Genomic DNA, 7,192 nt, shown 5'->3' with positions numbered 1-7,192 from the left:
ACTGAAAATAGGCCTAATCCATTCAAAAATGGGATGCTAGGAGGTCACGGTGGGTAGGTTTTAGACGAAGGCACCCTGATCTGATGATGAGAACAACAGAAGGATTGGACTCTGATAGGGCTATTATGCTTCGACCTTCTATTGTTGCCTCTTTGTATGACAACTTGGAGGTAATGTACAACCTCAATCACTATGGTAGTAGTCAAATTTGGAATTGTGATGAGACTGGTGTGCAAGCTGGGAGGAATTGTGGAATGAGAGTGATAGTCAAATTGAGCCAAAGGTGTGTACCACACCTAATTTTGAAGAGTAGAGAGTGGATCACTGTTTTTGAATGTGTTAGTGCATGTGGTTTCAACATTCCTGGATTTTATTTGTTCAAATCTAAGAGGCATATTTGAAACTACATTGCAAACTACTAGCTAGGAGCATACATGGAAATCCAAGAACATTCATGGATGACAAAGGAGTTGTTCTTAAATTGGTTGGAATATTTTGCACATTTAGTCCCTGGTGGAGTTTCACCCCCATGTAGGGCCCTACTGATCTTTGACGGTCATGGCAGCCATGTAGCCTTCAAGACAATTGAAGAAGCAACGCGGATAGGTATAGATTTGGTAACCCTTCTAGCTCATACAAGCCACAAACTGCAGCCACTTGATGTCTCTGTATTCTCACCTTTCAAGAATTATTTCAAAAAACAGAGGAGTATATGGATGTCAAAGTTCCCACAAATTGAAATTGGAAGGGAAGAGTTGGCAACTCTTGCAAGCAAGGTCTTTGCCCAAGCATTGACATCAGCTAATGTAATCAGTGGCTTCTGTAGGATAGGAATTTGGCCACTTAACCAAAATGTATTAGAGAATGATATGAGACCAAGTGGGGCATTTGGGGTTGCAGTTGATATACAACCAGTTGTTGGAACAAAACATGATGCAACTTCAAGGGATGAAGAACTAGAGTATATGGTAGCGTAAGCTTGCTCGCGGTTGGCTTCTTTTAATGAGGAAGACATTCAATATTTTGTAGAGCATCATAGTGGAACGCAAGAAATGGTTGAGGGTACAAGCTTGACACCACAAACTACCGAAGCAGGTTTGCCCCCACAAACCAGCCAGCCAAATGAGTGTTTTGAAAGTACATCAGCAAGCATGTCTTTGCCATCACAAGTTGACATACCAGAGTGGACCCAAGAAGCAGCCAACTGTGATGATGTAACTCTTTCAATGCCAAGTCTACCAGAAATTGATCCAGTAGATGTGATACATTACTTCACCAATGCAGTCAAATGGGAGTAGCAAGATGGTGTTGATTGTGAAGATGAAGTTCACATAAGTGAAGACGAACCTAAGTTTGTGCCATGCACACAAGAGGATAGGCAGAAAGTGCCAAGGCAAATCAACAGATTCTTAAGACTTTCAGTGCAGAGAATGAATCAATCTTCACGTGGAGGTAGGAAAGGGGTGCTACGTCTTAGTAGCTAGTCACAGATCTTGACATCTGATGAGTACATTCAAAGGGAAAAAAATAAAGAGGCTGAAAGGAAAAGAGATGAGGAATTGATAAAACGAAAGAAAGAATAGATGAGACAGAGGAAGGCACAACGTGAAGCAAAAGCGATAGAAAAGGAGGCTATGAGGGTGGAAAAATAGGCCAAAAAATTGCAAGATTCCCAAGACAAGGCAAAGAAAGATGCAGAAGCAAAGCTTGAAAAGGAGAGGATGAAAGCTAAAAAGGCATCCAAGCGTGCAAAGAGGATGAAAGATGTGGCCACAGTCGTAGAACCTCTACCTATCCGACACCCAATTCTCATGGAAATGATGAACCTTTTGTCCCCAGCCTTTGCAGCTATTAATACTATGCAAGTTAGGACTGCACCTGTATCCTCAGACACTATGCAACTTACTTCAAGTGTAAACAAGGCATTCCTTTCTCAAATAGAAAGTTGCTTACAAACCCCTCCCAGCCAAGAAAACAATGTTGTTGGGCTAGACCCTAGTAGGCCACAGTCCGTTGCGGTTGGATTTGTGACAACTCCTCCATTTGATACCCATATGGAGAATTGATCGAGTCTATGATGAATTATATTTTGTGAGTCCTTCGAAGAGTAGATTTTGAGTTTCGATATAATTGTGATGTGATTATAGAATAACATACTGCCATATTTTGTAATGTTTTCAGAACTCCGTTGTTTTCAGATATATCTCAGATGGATATTCCAATGAATTGATGGTGCTGTTGTAAATCTCATATGTTTGTTTTTTGTGATGTGATATTTCTCATATATTAGTTGAACTGATCTCATATATTTCTCACTATCAAAAAAGGCCACCTAAGTGTTCAAATTGCTCACTATCAAAAAGGCCATATCAATGCCACTGATATGTCCTCTTTTGATAGTGAGAAATTTGAACACTTATAAGTAATCAAATTGCAGTCATCATATATAAATTGCAGTGTCTAATATGTCTACTAGGTCATTGCATCGAAATGATAAAAGGCAGTGTCCCATTTCTAAAAAGGCACTAGACAAAGAAATATTTTCTACTGCCTTACACGATATCTTGTTAGCTGCCAAGTTTTCCTTATTGGCAGTATCTAACAAAATATCTTTTAAGGCACTATAAAACAATTCTTTGTTTGATTTTTTTCTCAAATAGGGCATTTCCTTTTGATCAATATGAAATAAGTGTGTTTCTTTCATTAATATGAACTAAGTGAGGAATTTAAACAAATTGAAACACAAACAATTCAGAAATTGAAACATAAACAATTCACAAATCAGAAATTGCATTATCTACTAGATCATTGCGAAAGTATAGGTCCAACAAAGAGAAGATTGAAACATATGAACTAAGTGAGGAATTTAAAAAATTTGAAACACAAACAATTCAGAAATTGAAACATAAACAATTCACAAATTGAAACATAAACAAATAAGAAATTGCATTGTCTACTAGATCATTGCGAAAGTATAGGTCCAACAAAGAGAAGATTGAAACATATGAATTAAGTGAGGAATTTAAACAGATTGAAACACAAACAATTCATAAATTGAAACATAAACAATTCACAAATTGCATTGTCTACTAGATCGTTGCCAAAGTAAAGTCATATCGACTTTACCTGAGAGGAATGCTTGTTGTCTTTGACATAGTGACTCCTAGATCATTGCCTTCCATAACAATCACAACAAAATGCAAAACAAACTAAAGTGTGTTAAGAAACACATTTAATAAGAAATGCATAACTACCTAAGATATATACACAAATTAATATAAAATGTAAGTGTTAAAGGCATAATCTCCAAAGAATTGAAGTATGTTAATAAACACATTTACATTGATATGATGATCTTCTACAAGTATGATTCTTCCCTTGATACTCTAGCACACCTGCAAAAAATAGTAATAATCGAGGGTAGCGTAACGTTGTAATAATAAATCATCCTTACATTATTGAATGCAGAACAACTTGTTGACTGTTTTTAACATTTGACAACATGCATACAATCCTTACACATTCATACATACATATTCAAATGCATAAGTACATACATATACATATCCACCTACATACATACGCACAACTACATAGAATTGCACATATGTACATATACATACATATGCATATGCATATGTATAACATTCATACATATTGCAAACAAATAGTTACCTAAGGAATGTGCAAAGAGAATTTGTAGAACTCAGAAATATGCAATGAATTGGATTGTAATGAAAGTGACATGGAAAATTTTGTCTTATAATATAATTTGAATGTGTAATGCATTCAATTGCAGTAGCTAGCAATTTTCAAATTTAAATTTTTGTGGGAAACAGTCGTTCATGTCATATTGAATATGCAATCCTCCATTGCTTTGAATTGTTCAGTTTTCTTCTACACACACACACATGTATATGTATGTGTGTCTGTGTGTTTATGGAGAATAACTATATATGTATGTATGTGTGTATGGACAATAAACATATAGGCACATTAAACTGTAAGAGAGCATTGAAATGAATCTGTAAACAGCATGCAAAGAAATCGTCAATATACAAAGCATAATGTAGCTACGAAGGAGCATAAACCATCATTGGACATCCAATATTGTTGTTAATATTATTTACAATTACTATATTGAAAGAAATGTTGGTTTACTGAAAATAGTATAATTTAAATTGAAAGATTTATAACATTTAACATTGACTGTAGAAGGAATTTAGTTATTCAGTGTGTACCAATCTGAATGACCGCCCTTGAATAAGGAAACTGTTGTTGATTGCAGTAAGTTCTGTGGCTATATGGTTATTGTCCATATACATATAAAAATATATATAGACAATAACCATATAGCCAGAGAACTCGAAACAACCATCGTTATAGAACATATTATGCTATTGTGTGTGTTTCTTCATGTATACATATACATATAAACATGTATATGTACATACATGTACACATGTATATATACACATACATATATATGTATGTGTGTGTATATATATGTATGTGTATACATATATATGGACAATAACCATATAGGCACAGAACTTGAAATTGTATATAACAAAGAGACAAATTGGAAGCATGAGATGCAGGAGTAAAATATGTAATTGTGATGTGATTGAAAACTGGATATTGCTGATATTATATTAGATAGTGAACAATTTCATCATTGAACATCTTTCAACAAAATAAAAATGCTGCTATGTGTGATTGTATAAATATATATACAGAGACAGATCATTGAAATGAAACCTCAATACCATTGAGATAAATGATGAAAAAAAAATCTATTTCTATAACTCATCATTGAACATCTTTGAACAAAATAAAATGGTATTACGATGCAGATATTGTATTAAGTTGCAAATTCATTTGTCAAATGACTAATGATTGAATGATGTTGTTGTATTTCTCATATGAAATTTATTGGAAGTAATATAGTTTATGCCTGATAATATTATTTACAATGAGTATATTAACAAATTGAAGCCAGAGCAAACAATGAAAATGGCACAAAAAATATTCATTTCCCTAAGTTTTTAGGGCAAAAAGGATAGCGGGAGTTCGTGCCATGTGTATGTGAGAAGGTTTTTATTGGTCGATAATAACACACACACACACACACACACACACATATGCGTATATATATGTAATGATAAATAATGAAGGGGTGTCGAATAATTATGAACAATAATCAACCCTTTGTGCATTCTCTGTAATGATTTTGGCACTATAAACAAAGAGACACCATTTAACAACACACCCATAAAATGAAATGATAATAATGAAGGGGTTTCGAATAATTATGAACAATAATCATTTTTTTTTGATTCACTGTAATGATTTCGGCATTATAAACAAAGAGACACCATTTAACAATGCACCCATTAACCGCATGTTGTTATATGTCGACAATCACAAACACACACACACACACACACATATACATATATATCTATATATCTATATATGTAATGATAAATAATGAAGGGGTTTTGAATAATTATGAACAATAATCAATCTTTTTTGCATTCTCTGTAATGATTTTGGTTTTATAAACAGAGACACAATTTAACAGCACACCCATAAAATGAAATGATAACTAATGAAGGGGTTTCGAACAATTATGAATAATAATCAATTATTTTTGCATTCACTGTAATGATTTCAACATTATAAACAAAGAGAATCTATTTAAAAGTGCACCCATAAAAGAGTGCACCTATAAAATGAAATGATAAATAATGAAGGGGTTTCAAACAATTATGAACAATAATCAATTATTTTCGCATTCACTGTAATGATTTCAACATTATAAACAGAGAGAATCTATTTAACAGTGCACCCATAAAAGAGTGCACCTATAAAATGAAATGACAAATAATGAAGGGGTTTCGAACAATTATGAATAATAATCAATTTTTTTTTGCATTCACTATAATGATTTCAGCATTATAAATAGAGAGACACCATTTAACAGCGCACCCATAAAAAGAAATGATAAATAATGAAGGGGTTTCGAACAATTATGAACAATAATCAATTATTTTTGCATTCACTATAATGATTTCGATATTATAAATAGAGAGACTCTATTTAACAATGCACCCATAAAATGAAATGATAAATAATGAATGGCTTTCAAACAATTATGAACAATAATCAATTTTTTTTGCATTCATTGTAATGATTTCAGTATTATAAACAAAGAGACACCATTTAACAGGGCACCCATAAAAATAAATGATAAATAATGAAGGGGTTTCGAACAATTATGAACAATAATCAATTTTTTTTGCATTCACTGTAATGATTTCGGCATTATAAACATAGATACACCGTTTAACAGCGCACCCATAAAAATAAATGATAAATAATGAAGGGGTTTCGAACAATTATGATTAATAATCAATTTTTTTCGCATTCGCTGTAATGATTTTGACATTATAAACAGAGAGACACCATTTAACAACGCACCCATAAAAAAATGATAAATAATGAAGGGGTCTCGAACAATTATGAACAATAATCAAATTTTTTCGCATTCACTGTAATGATTTCGACATTATAAAGAGAGAGACACCATTTAACAACACACCCATAAAATGAAATGATAAATAATGAAGAGGTTTCAAAGAAAATGAAGAGATAATCAATTATTTTGCCATTCTCTGTGAGGATTTCGACATTATAAACAGAGAAACACCATTTAACAGCGCAACCAAAAAATGAAATGAAAAATAATGAAGGGGTTTCAAAGTAAATGAAGAGATATTCAATTATTTTTCCATTATGTGTTACGATTTCGGCATTATTAAACTGTAACAGAGCATTGAAACGAAACCCTAAACCACATACAAAGAAATCATCAATAGACAAAGCATAATGCAGTTGCGAAGGAGCAAAACCATAATTGGACATCCAATATGCAAGGAGGAAGAGTACGACCATTACCTGGGAGCACGCCGATGACATAGTTGCAGAGGAGGCTACCGACGGAGAAACGACTTCATTTCCCTAAGTTTTTAGGGCAAAAAAGATAGCGGGAGTTCGTGCCACGTGGGGCCATCATACCTACGCGGGAAGGGGGTTATGGGTGGTCAACATGTTTTTTGACCACCCATTTTAAACAATTTTATATTCCTCATATTTTTAATTATATGCATAACATAAATTTTTTAGG

The sequence above is a fragment of the Cryptomeria japonica genome, chromosome 3 (genome assembly GCF_030272615.1).
Source record: "Cryptomeria japonica chromosome 3, Sugi_1.0, whole genome shotgun sequence".
In the NCBI taxonomy this organism is placed as follows: domain Eukaryota; kingdom Viridiplantae; phylum Streptophyta; class Pinopsida; order Cupressales; family Cupressaceae; genus Cryptomeria; species Cryptomeria japonica.
The sequence above is the reverse complement of the archived record's forward strand: the minus strand, read 5'-3'. Positions refer to the sequence as shown.